The following is a 13,007-nucleotide window of genomic DNA, read 5'->3' on the forward strand; positions in this document are numbered from 1 at the left end:
AGTGTATCAATTGTAACTAAGATATTCCAATTTATCTTCTGTAACTCCATATTAAAACAATAAACTTTTTTTTTAACTTTTGTTTCTCAGGTAGGTCTTTGGGGCATTCTGTATTTATTATTCTCCTGGAACCTTCATATCAGTATGTCCACATTAAAATGAAGTAATTTCTGACAGGCCCAAATTTAGCATGGGATTTGAAAGGCAAGCTAACTTCATTCCTGTTTGCATATGACTGTGAGAACAAACATTGAGTAGGAACAGGGAAACCCATTGTTTTCGAAGGACTTACAAAGGTTGGTATTCAGTAAGCAACTCCATAAAAAATGCACAAAAGAAGACTTGGTGTATTCCTTTCAGATAAATGGACTCAAAGCTTAACAGGAGGAAAAGTTGGTTGATGCTTGTTTATTCTCCTGAATCTAGTAAGCAGATCTGTTGAGAAACAAAAGCCTTTCCTGTAGTGATTTCCTGACACAGAGCAGAGTTTTTAAGAAAATGCAGTTTTGGACAAAATACTATCTGGTTGCCAGTCTAGAGGCAAACTTCCAGACTAGCTGCATATATTCCAGGTTGTAATTAGCTGAGATGGTTAATACAACAACAGTAGGGAATTACATGTCAAATTTGGAAATCTGCATTTATTCCAGACATTTAAATGACAAATTTGAACCTGACCAGGTAACAGCAGAATCTTCCATTGGAAAGTCTGAGTGAAACAGCAAGTACATATTGGTAAACAAAGCTAGCACTACATAGTGATAAATAGGCCAACAAGCACAGTGAAATAGTGACACCTATGTTTGAAAACTGTTTTCATATGGATATCAGGATGCTCTAAAAGACTTCCAACTTTATGCCCATACCAAGTCACATGCACAGGTCTTAGTGTGTCGCAGTGCAGAATCAGGACTTCGCTGACTTGGGATCAGATCCACACAGGAATGTAGTCTTCACAATGCTGAGAGTACTACAGTGATGCCACATTGCCCCTGGCTTTGAAGCCTCTCTCTCTCTACCCTGCAAAGGGAGAGTTAATTATTTCAGAATGAGCACCAGAAAAAAAAACTTTGAGCAGTACTTTGAGCAATTACTACTTACAATGGTCAATAGGAAGGCTATAACAAAAGTCTTACCCTTCCCTTTCCAGAGTTTTTGGCATTGTATTTAGCCCAGCTAGGAGGCATGTCTGCAAGGAGGCATGGGGATTTGAGGCATCTAGTGCCTCGGTTGGCTCAGCCATTTATGCAACCAATGTGCGTGGCTGCAACTGAAGCTGGGTACGTCCTCAATGGTCCCTGAACACAAACTTCTATAGAATGGGCACCTGTGACCAGCGGCTCCTTTAGATCAAGGTAAAGCCAAGACTTCTCAAGGAGAACTGAAAACTTGTTTCCTGTTTTCATGGTGAATGAAGCTATGTAATTTCTTTACAGAGAGGGTGGAATTTCTTTACAGAGAGGGTGGTCAGAAATTGGAATGGGCTGCCCAGGGAAGTAGTGGATTCTCCGTCCCTGGAAGTGTTTAAGGTGAGACTGGATGTGGCACTTAGTGCCATGGTCTAGTAACTGCAGCAGTAGTGGATCAAGGGTTGGACTTGATGATCTCGAAGGTCCCTTCCAACCCAGCTGATTCTATGATTCTATGATTCTATGATTCTATGTAGGTTTTAATGTGTACGGGGCAAGAATTGAAAACTTATTTGTGTTGCAGTACAAATGAATACCACAGTGTATAATTTACCATTTATAATTCATAGTTCATAATTGCTGTTAGTGAATGGGACAAATATTGTCGATTAATACTGACATTTTTCTTATTGCAGCCTGAAATGATCTTCTAGTCTGCAATTTGCTAATTAAAGAGGATGTGCAATCACAGAATGAAAGAAAAGCTCTGATTATCTTAGCCTATGTCAAGCCAACACATTTTTCCAGTGGAACTATAATGGTGAGGGTTAATGAGTAGCTTTAGTATAAAATAAAGTTAATTCTGCATATTACCACCAGAGATAGCATTATTTCTAAACCACTGCACAGTCTCACAACTGAATATTCCTTCTCTGAATCCCACAGTAATGTCATTTAAAAAGAAAAATCTCCTGGAATTTCACATCCTACTCAGAAAGAATGTATTAAAATATACTGAATCAAGCAGAAGATCAAGGGTCATCAAATAATACTATAGAGGTGTGTGGCAGAAGAAGGAAAGGGAGAAAGAAGGTAGAAAAATGTATATACTGAATTGATTTCCAGTTCTGTGGGCTTCTTGCTGCAAGCCAAGGCAATTTCTCCAGCCTGCCCTCTTTCCTGAGGGCTCTATGGAAGCAGGTCACAAGAAGCATGAATTGTCATGCCATCTTCAGCTTGCACCTAACTACTCATTTCACAGGATCCCTCAACAATTGTCACTGATTCATTTCAGATTTCTAGGAAGCATCAGGTCTACCATATAAGCAGAAGAGTACTGTACTATATGCATAACTGCTTTCTCTGGCTAGGGGTAAGTAAGGTTCACTGCTACCATTAGGTAAAACAACACTGCTCACTAACTAGAAAAACTGGTCATTGAGCAAACATTTCACTTGAAATAGAATCACAGAATATTCTGAGTTGGAAGGGACATAGGTATGTGTTGAAATATCCTAGATTTAAAAAGGCACTACTTCTTTCCTTGTTAGTCCAAATTAGAGAACTCCTAAGCACATCAGGACTAGGAACTTCTAACCGGGATACAGAACAGAAATGTCAGAACAGTACAGAAAAGGCAAGATGAAAGGTGTCAGTTGTTTTCTAAGCTGGCCATTTTTAAATACTCCTCTCACTGGAAACTTTGTGTGTTTGTCAGCACGTCTGTGCTTCCGGTTCCCCTGCTTCTCAGGGGGAAGAAACAGAAACATGGTGATTTTCAAGGTACCTCATTTGCACGTAGGCAGCAGCTTTTACAGTAATGACATGCCAGCACCCTTTTCAGAATGAGAAATGCTGGCAACACAGTCAGTGAGGAGGAAATTGTTACAACTTCTCAAACCTATATAGAACCAGAAGGTAGAAAAGGGATGCATTGCTCTGCAACACAACGTTGTGCTCCATTCTTATAAAGAGGAGTTGTGGTCATGGAACACATTTGCCAAGAAAACCTACCAGTAATTTGAGTACCCAGACACCATCTCCTGATTATCTGGACAAGAATAAACAAGCCTTTTCCTGCACAATAAATGAAGGATCTCTTCCACCCCTTTTCACTTGAAACTAAAGAACAGAGAAGGAACAAGTAGGAAGCCTCAGATCTGTTCACGGGACTCTTTGAACAGAACACACCCTGAAGAAAACCAAAGTTACTGTAATCTTTCTCATTGTCCTGCCCATTTCCACAGGACTAAAAGAACCTTATTCCAAGGAAACTGAAAAAATTAGTGAAACAAAACCTATAAGCCACCACTTTCACAAACCACCCTAAAAACACTACCGGCACTACCACTACTGCAGGGTGGTAGTTTAGAGAAACAAATAGTTATCATGTTTACTCAGTGCCCACCTTGACTGAGCTTTTCAACAAATAAACAGTTCAAAGCCACAACAATGATGGTAAGAATGAGTGGGTGCACGTTTACATTAACTAATGTTTTGAAAATAAAAGATATTTCTAGAATGTTGGAATGTATCAGAAACAAGTGTAGCGTGTATACCATATACACTGGTGCCAATAAATGCACAAAATATGTTTCTCTGAAAAGAATCAGTCCACCTACACAAAAACTAAGAATCCTTTGGCTTAAGAAATGACAAATTCTCACAACCAGGAACTGGAACAGGTTCATCTACCAACCCCACAGAGCAGCTGAGCAGCTCGCATCAGACTGCTCAGCAGAGCAGTGGATGCTATGCCAGGGACTAATGTGTCATTTTCCTGCACCAGTTTAAAGTTTTCTTCTTAATTCAAGAGTAAATAGATATATGCTGCTGTGCAGATCTCTACACCAAGCAATTCCCACACTGACTTTCTGTGGTTTTTTCATTAACTGTGAGAAATATTTATAGAATAATGGAAATTTGTTATCCTAAAAGTATATTTAAGAGACCAGCCTGTTATGTGTCACTGATGCTCAGATTACACTACACATTACTAAATGAGTCCTCTTTTGGGGATGCTCAGAGGGCATGAAAATCTAGTTTACTGATTTGCCTGAGCCTGGGTTAAGTATTTCTTGTCCTTATTTCTACCAAATATTTGGCCCCAGAAATACCACAAAATAAAGAGTCAACTGTTGAATTCACACCACAGGGAGACAAGACACTTGCTCAAAATATGTTTTTCATCCAGGATAACCTAGGTTATTGTCTTTCTAGTAGGGAAAGAAATCACAGAACAGGCAGGAAAAAACGTTCACTCTAAGAAATAAGCTCCAAGTGCAATGTACCAGGCAAAGACCTATGATATACAGTGGCTACCAAAATTTCTGAAAAAAAAAGTCTTACAGATTTAACAGAATTCTTAAAGCACCAAGTATTTTACTGGGTTTTATAATTAAACATACATAGTTGTTGAGACTACCAGCAAAGCTGAAAGGAACTTCCAAAGGACCCGCATGAGTCAGCTGAACAGGCAAATACAATGGCAAACAAATTCAGTAATGACAAATAAAAAAAATAAAGGAGAAAAAATCCTTTATACTAGGTGTCCTAAAATATTTCCAATTAATATCATAATTTCTGAAGGAAATTCATGTGTCACTGTAGTCCAGTGAAAACCTTTATTTAATGAATAATTTATTTAATGAACAGGTACTGTTAGAAATGGAATGGAAACACTGAAGTCTGTTAATGAATAAGAGTTGGAACATTAATAAAAATAATGCAGTGTTTCTGTAGAAGCCAGTAGTGCAGACTCAGATGGAATTTTGTATGCTATATCCAGGCATTCTACCTCAAAATAGGTGGGATTATTTCCTAATGAACACAGGAAAATGTAGTAAGAATAAGGAAAAAGAGCCTGAAACTCAGGAAAGTCTTCCATGGAAAACTATTCAAACTGATAAGAACATGTCAGATGATAAAGGCATAAATCCTAAGAACTTGTTCATCTTGCCTCCTAATACAAGAATATACAACTGAATACATGGTGAAAAACTGAATATCAAGTAAACAACTTTCTCATTCAAACTGCAAATACGTATATTAGCACAAGGAGCCACAGAGACAAGAACTTGAAAAGACTTGGCCATTTCTTTGGCTCTCTAGAATATCCAAAATGGTGCTAATTAATGTTAACACCCTCTGAGAGACATATCAAGCTTTATACTGCTGGAGGTTTGTCAACCTCTAACAATCTCACTATCTACAGGTGACTTCATATTGAACTATTGCTGGCTTCATGTCCTTTCCCTAATTCAGCTGACACTGACAAAATATAAAGTACACTGTTAGACAGATCTCTGCTACACTCGAGTAATTCCTGTAATCCTAGCAACTACCAGAAACTCAGCATTATTGTCCTGGCCTTATTCCTCTCCACTCTCGGCATTATACTGACCTCTGGTGGGTGGCAGGAAAACAAGACGTCAAGAAATGAAGCAAACAAAAAGCCAAGGAAATCACACTCTGAAAGTTTGGTGGGAATTCAGTGAAGGCATGAAGAAAGCCTGACTTTGAGAGTGCTCCGAATCACTCAACACAACAGAGCAGGAGTAATGTCCCACTAATGACTCACAAATCCCTTTAGAGATACTTCAGCTTCTACACATGATGCTCCCTCGAGATACTCTCTTTATCATATTGTAGTAGGATTTCCTATAATACCTCTAAAACATTGTATATACAGCAGCCCCTTATTCTAGATGAGGAAAAGAAAGAAAACAACAGATGGATCTGCAAACTTTCTATGCAACACACACTTAGGACTAAAGCACAAACGTTTAACAGTTCTTGACTATGGTCAGGCTATATTTAACTATTTTTTGTTTATTTTATTTTCTTCTTTTGCACATTTTAGTGTACCCAAAGCGAAATCATTTGTTTTTAAGAAGTCCTGCCCATTACAGTGGCCTGTTTTGTGGCACACTGCCACAGATACCACCACTGACAAAACTCATGGAGCAGTTAATTGATATTGGGAACAGAAACAAGAGACCAGAAGCCAGGAAAGGCAGGAACTAGTTTTCTTGCTGAAGAAAGTACAACAGGGAATTTTAGCTTTACAAGTGAGTGTTAGAAATCACTAAGGAAAACTAAAGACACACACAGACAGAGTGGAACAAAACATGATGTTTATCAGAGATTCAGCTTTTGACTGCTTGTTAGTGCTCCCAGGAAATCGATGACTACTGAAAAGGATGAGGAGCCAGAACTGTTTCTACTACACTGCCCTTGAAGAGTGAGGCTGAATATTGAACTGCAATCTCCCTTGCGTGTAGTGGTAAATTTATCAAGAACAAACTTGATTTGACATTATATTTCCCAGGGAGTGGGGGGGCAGGGACCGAGGGGAAGCCGTCTTCTAAGGATGTCCGTTGCCAGCTGTTGAATTACACTTTGAAAATGCAAAATAAGAGGGAATTAAGAGATCACTGCTGATGTGAAGTATTTTACAGAGCTAAAGCCAACACCATCCAAAATAGGCTCTTTCAGTGCTAACACAAATCCTGTCCATACGCACCTGGAGACACAGGTACCTTGCTGCTGGAATGTTGCAGTGGCACTTGCAAGGTGGTTCTATGGATTTAAAAGAAAATCGTGGAGAAGTATGCATATATCAGTGAGTGTAGATATTACCACCACTCCCTCCCATGCTTTCTCCAATTGATGAGATGACAAGAACTGCATGCTCCACTTCGGGCTAGCCAGATGATGATTTTTCAGAAAACCTTCAAGAACTTAATATTCTCTAGCCCTTCAACAAATTTGGCTGAAACCATCTTGAAAAATATCACCTACTGATAAGAAGCAAAATAATTTCAATTATTAGATAAAAAAAAAAATCTCATCAATAACTTCAAAGCCAAAAAGGTTGAGTGTCTCCTGTCTTTCACTAGGTAGATAAGATATTCTGTCTTAATCACTGCAGGGTGATTAAGTCATGCCCTCTGGCTAAGTTAACAGACTGGAATAACTCAGCCACTGCATACTGCAGGTCAATGGTCTAATTCAGATTCCCCCTAAGGGTCCACAGGGCTTTGTATCAGAACAGCTAAATTCACTGCTGCTAACCATGTGTGCTGGTTTAAAAGTTAACCAGCAGGGGGAATGAACTCAACTCAAAAGAGAGATTATAAGTCAGAATAACAATTTATTAAAATAATACAGTAAGTACAATAATACAAACAAACAATTGGTCTCAACCCACAAAAACCAAATGTATAACCCGGTGCCCTGGGGCATGAACAAAGTGGTGTTCCTTGGGCCCTGTTTGAGTCCAAAGTAAAGGGAGAGGGGAAGAACCTGCGGGTGGGAGAGCTGCTGCAGTCTGGCCAGAACTGGTGATCGCAGTCCAGTGGTGGTCTAAGTCTGGTTGAGAGCGATGAGATGCAGCCGTCCTCTGGATCCCACGAGTGGGTTGAAAAATGTTCCAAAACTCCAAGATTATATATCCTCCAGTTCAGGCAGGAATGTTCAGTGCTCCCCTCAGGGCGGGGAGTTCCACAAAGGGTGTGAGGACAGAAACATCTTCCTATCTCACAGGCCTCTTAACACCTAGTTTATAGCCTGAGGAGTCAGGCTCTATGGGCAGGGGGTGCGAATAGTCTATTGACAACAATAGTCTAGTTTCTGGGAAATGACATGGAAGGCTATAGAATACAGTTTTGGGTTACACCCACCATGATGAACTGATCTCAGCTGTCCTAACTAGGACACCATGCAATATGTACAATAAATAATCTGAACAACAGATAGCAGTGCCCTGACCTGTCAAAGCACAACTCAGGAGCACCTTCTGCTAAAGCTTCTAGCTATTTGAATGTGGCAGTAAGGTATCTGTTTCTACCTCAGGAGGGTATTTTTATTCACTAAATAACTAAGAATTGTTGTTAGTTGTGCCTTCAATTTATCATGTTCTGGTTTCATGAGGACAGTTATAATAAATAATGTGATCACAGATTCAGACATTAGGAATTTAGATTCGCTGTGATCATCTAGAGCAGTAATCATAGGAAGTAATTCCTTTTTTGAATTATGTTGCCACTTTCAGAAAAATTCTAACCATGATTGGAATCAGATTGAAAAAGAAAATAAATCCAGCAATGCATTAGCATCTCCCTCCCTTTGTAAATTGTTCCAGTGATTATTTTTACCATCTTACAAGTTTTTCAGTAAGGAGAGAACCGTGGGATGTGTGACTAATAGCCCTAATCCATATTTACTATATGAAAAGCACTTTGATCACCATTTTCTCATGGTATCTGATTGTTTTGGCAAGTTTGCAGATACTACAAAGCTGAAAGGCTTGAGGGAAGGGATTCTGCTCAGAGAAAGCTTGACAGGTTAGAGGGGTGGACCCATGAGAACCTCCTAAAATTTAACAAGGCCAAGTACAAGGTTCTGCACCCAGGAACAGGCAATCTTCAGTATCAATAGAGGCCAGTGGACGAATGGATTCAGAGCAGCCTTGTGGAGAAGGACTAGGGCATCCTGGTGGATGAAAAATTGAACATGGACCCAGCCACGTCCGCTGGCAGCCCAGAAAGTCAATCATGTCTTGGGATGTATCCAAAGCATTGTAGGCAGCAGGTTGAGCAAGGGGATTCTACCTGAAATGATTACATTTTTCATATAATCAGTTAGTGTTTTATAGATAGAATGATTCTCACGTAGCTATTCAAGCTCTCCTGTATCCACAGGCAGGAATAATAAATGCCACAAACATTTAAAGTTTTTTCTTCATACTGTTCACTTACATAATCAAAATCTGGACTGGTTATATTTGGCTTAAACTTCTCTCCAGGCACCTGTCCCTGAGCTGCAAATCAACACCTGACTGTATCAGTAACACAGAGTTACTGATCTTCACTGATTTACTGGCTTGAATGTCATCAACAATCTCATCAGCGTCTTCCCCAAGATGAACTACTTGTATATTGTAAGTATCACTTTACTTACAGTAAAGTATCATTACTGACCTTTATGCATGCATAAGTTTGGCTTGAAGTAATGCTCAAGATAATCTTCTTCATGTAGAAAACAGAATTTCAAGTGACAAATCAAAGCTACTAAAGGTGAATCTGCTAAAAAATAAATGTTAACATTAATTTAGTTTTGCTATAAACAGAGCACTACTATACCCTGTCTGTTTTAGAGGTATGTCTAAGCATAATGACACAAAAACTAGTTTCTGCAAACTAATGCTGAACTCCTGAAAGTACATAGGCTTCTCCAGAAGCTCTAAGTGGTGACATTTGCTTGCCCTTTGACTTTTTCTCATATTTATCTTTTTTTCCTCTAACTACCTAGGCTGCAATAAATCATCCTCATGACTTGGACATGTATTACAGCTTTTATATACAGTAAAATTTACATGAACCCACCTAACTAATACATATGTGAGTACCTTACCTCTTTATACAAAGCATTGTGAATCAATACTACTGTTGCATGAGTACAATAGCTATTCCGAACTATCTTATTGATCTCATGAAGGTCTTGGACTAATCGATGCGTCCCATCACTTTTCTTTGTTGGTAGGATTGGAAGTGTTACATGGGGACACGCAAATTTCTAACAGCCCATCCTGAATCAATTTCCTTATAATCTGGGATAATCCTTTTCTTCCTTCTAGGGAGATGGGGTACTGTCTAATCCGAACAGGAGCTTCCATATATAGTCTTACCAAAAAAGGTTCTATTTTTAGTCTCTCCCTATTCCCATCTTCGGCCCATACCTGTGGATTCATTTCTAAACCCTCACTTAATAGAAAAAGTTTAAGTTCTTTTCCCTGAAGTATTAGTCCTATCCCCAATAGCCCCATTAAGTCTCTTCCCAATGAGTTTGTCCCAGCCTGGGGCACTGTTAATAAATCCCTTTTCAATGTCTTCCCATTCCCTCGTATCAATACAGAGGGTGCCACAAAAACTTCAAATTTCTCCTTAGTTCCCATTGCAATAACTTTCTGATCAGATACTTCTACTCCTAAGGGGGGCTGAATTACACAAGTCAGTTGAGCTCCCAAATCCACCAGAAAGGTGGTGTCTTCCTCCTGGGGTCCTAATTTCAAATTTATCAAGGGTTCCCTTTCTGTTTCTAGATCCAAGAGATAGAGCCCCTGACACCCCTAAAGGACCCCTAGTCCAAGTACTCCGAATGTCCTTCTGTTGTCTCGGGCATTCTCTCTTGAAATATCCTCTCTGCCCACAATAAAAGCAGTCTTCCTTCCCCTCTTGTACAGGCAGGCAAGCAAAATTCGTTCCTAACTTCTGCAGCACCCAAGGAGGTCCTCTGAAAGTTTGAACTTCTTGTCCCTCGCCGCCTTCATGATTACCATACCTCTTTTGTGACGTCCCTGCACATCCCTGCCCTGTAACCTGTCTATCCCCCTGTTTATTCACCTCTTTAACTGTGGCTACCATCAGCAGGGTCTTTTGTCTCTGTCTCTCTTCATCTCTCCAAACATATACTTTCTGCGCTTCCTTTAACAATTCATTCAGATCTTTTTCACTCCAATCCTCTAATTTCTCTAACTTTTTCCTAATATCTATCCATGAATGAGTCACAAAGTTAGCCTTCAACAACTGTTGCCCTACTGGAGTATCTAACCAAACTCCAGAATATTGCTATATGTCTTTTTTCAGTCCCTCCAACAATTCAGTTGGTGATTCTGCACCCAGGGTGCTGCTTCCCAAATTCCCTTCACAATACAATTCTGATAATCTGTTATATTTTGTCTTCCTTCCTCTGTGTTCTGATTCCAATTTGGATGAGCCACAAGCATCTTCTGCTCTCCAGTTTGATCGTGCACCCCTTGGGGATGTTCCCTGTCCCAAATGTGGATTCCTGTTGCCCTGATCATTTCCCTCTCCTCCACAGAAAATAATATCCCTATTACAGGTTGCATTTCATCCAATATGTACATATTAGGTCCTAAAAACTGGTCAAATTGCTCTGCCAGACCTAATGGATCTTCTAGTAGTTTCTTTATGCCCTTCCCAAATTCCCGTACTTCAGAGGGACATTCACATAGCCTGTACCCCCTTGTGCCCCCTGCATTGGGACTTCTCTAAGGGGATACAGTTCCCCGGGTGTCTCCAAACCCTCTCTCTTCCTGTGTCTGGGAAGGACCTGGAGAAGGTGCTGAGTCCAAGTTTTGCACCTCATTCTCCCTGGGATTATATGGGGGAGGATTTGGGATCATATTACCTGAAGGATTTTCTAAAGGATCCCACTCAGGACCCTTCTTTTTCTGGTCACTTTGGTCACTACTTTGATCACTACTAACTGTATGGACCAGGAACAGCCCGATATACCCTACCCAGCAAGCAGCATATTCACTTTCCTCTACAGTCTCTTTCTATTCACGTAAACATTCAATGCTTGACAAATCCAATCTTCAAATGAATCAAACTGGGGCCAGTAAACATTGTCTGATCTTATAGCACCTTTAGTCCACTCATACCTACAGTATTGGATCATAACTGCCTTATCCTTATCCTGAGTCTCTCCCAGCTCATCCGACATATCCAGCATCATACCCAATGGGCTGTCTTGAGGAATGCCTAGGGTCTTTCCTGACCCTTTCTTTCCCAGGGACCTTTTACTTTTCCCGGCCCCCATCCTGAGGAATGAACACATGAGCTCTGGGATATGGTCCTCCCTTGGCACACACACTCTCCGTACACTCCCTAGCCTCCTCTTCTACTGGAGTCACCCAAAAGCCTTTTCCCTAAGCTGGAACCACTCAAAAGCCTTATCTCTAAGCCGGAACCACTCAAAAACCTTCTTTCTTAAGCTGGAACCACCCATGGTCCTTTACCCCGAGGTCTACCTCAGTCTTGCTCCACAACAACCATTTCGTCCTTTCCCCAGCCAGTCCCCTTGCAGGGATATGGAACCACGGTTAGAAGGACCCTGCTCTCACTTCACACCTTTTGGTATGTCTCAACCACACACACACACACTCCTCTGACACAACCGTCCGGTAATACTTCGAGGATAGCTCTTCTCTTTTCTTACTGGGTGCCATGCATGAGGTTTAACGGTTGCTGGGGATTTATTTTTATACCGGATCCTGTTTCCTTTCCCCCCCCTTCTTTGTTTCATGCCATCCATCCTAGGGTCCTCAGTCGCTGCCGTCCCAGGAGAGGGCTCAGGCCTCTGGACTGCTGAAATCGGTGGGCCACGCCTTCCAGGTTCACTGATCCCCCAACCAGACTGGTGGACACTGAATCCCGGACAAGCTCCCAAACTGTGAGAAATATCTCTAATTAAAATTTCAGAGATGACCAAATGAAGTGAAACAAAGAACTTTATTATCAGCTCACTGGGTGCACCAGACTTGTGGCCAGGTCTAAGCACACCCTGAATGGGAGAGGTGAGCCCTTTTAAGATCCCTTGATTTATATAACCACTGCCTCACTCCTCCCATGCCAAGTCCCACTTCTTTTCTTCCTTAAAAGGCAATAAAATCGTCCTCTTGCAGTCCATTGGTTGTTTTAACGAACCTACAAGGTTGTTTCCACCAACCTACCAGGTTGTTTCCCTGTCCCGGCCGCATGGTCCCCTGGCAGTGAGCCCAGACTGGTCTTACTGCCTTACATACTTTCTCACCCACCTTCACACAGTAACTGTAAGCAACAGTAAGTAAGTGTAAGTGGAACTGAAAGCAACAGTAACTGTAAGCAGCTCACTAGTCCTTGACCACAAAATGGCTCCTCACCTCTTCAAACAAAATGGCTTCTAGGCATCTCAACAGGAGGTACCCGTGGAAACCTCTGCTTGTAATAAAACCACCTTATTTATTTCCTACACCATGAACTCCCTCCACCCCAGCCCCTGCGCCACCCCCTCACACTGCACTGGGCACAC

The 13,007-nt window shown here is 40.9% G+C and overlaps 1 long non-coding RNA gene across 1 annotated transcript in view; it reads right to left on the reverse strand.

Annotated features, from left to right (window-relative positions):
* The window catches only part of LOC108639719, a 45,781-nt gene extending 32,953 nt beyond the window's left edge, over positions 1-12,828 (reverse strand). The window contains exons 1-2 of the long non-coding RNA XR_001920686.1: positions 12,670-12,828; positions 9,113-9,217 (exon numbers count right to left, since the gene is read on the reverse strand). This is a non-coding gene — a long non-coding RNA (uncharacterized LOC108639719). The remainder of the gene's footprint in view (positions 1-9,112; positions 9,218-12,669) is intronic.
* Between the last annotated feature and the right edge of the window lie 179 nt (positions 12,829-13,007).

This window comes from Manacus vitellinus, unplaced genomic scaffold (assembly GCF_001715985.3).
Source record: "Manacus vitellinus isolate BGI_N305 unplaced genomic scaffold, ASM171598v3 scaffold_23_pilon, whole genome shotgun sequence".
In the NCBI taxonomy this organism is placed as follows: Eukaryota; Metazoa; Chordata; class Aves; order Passeriformes; family Pipridae; genus Manacus; species Manacus vitellinus.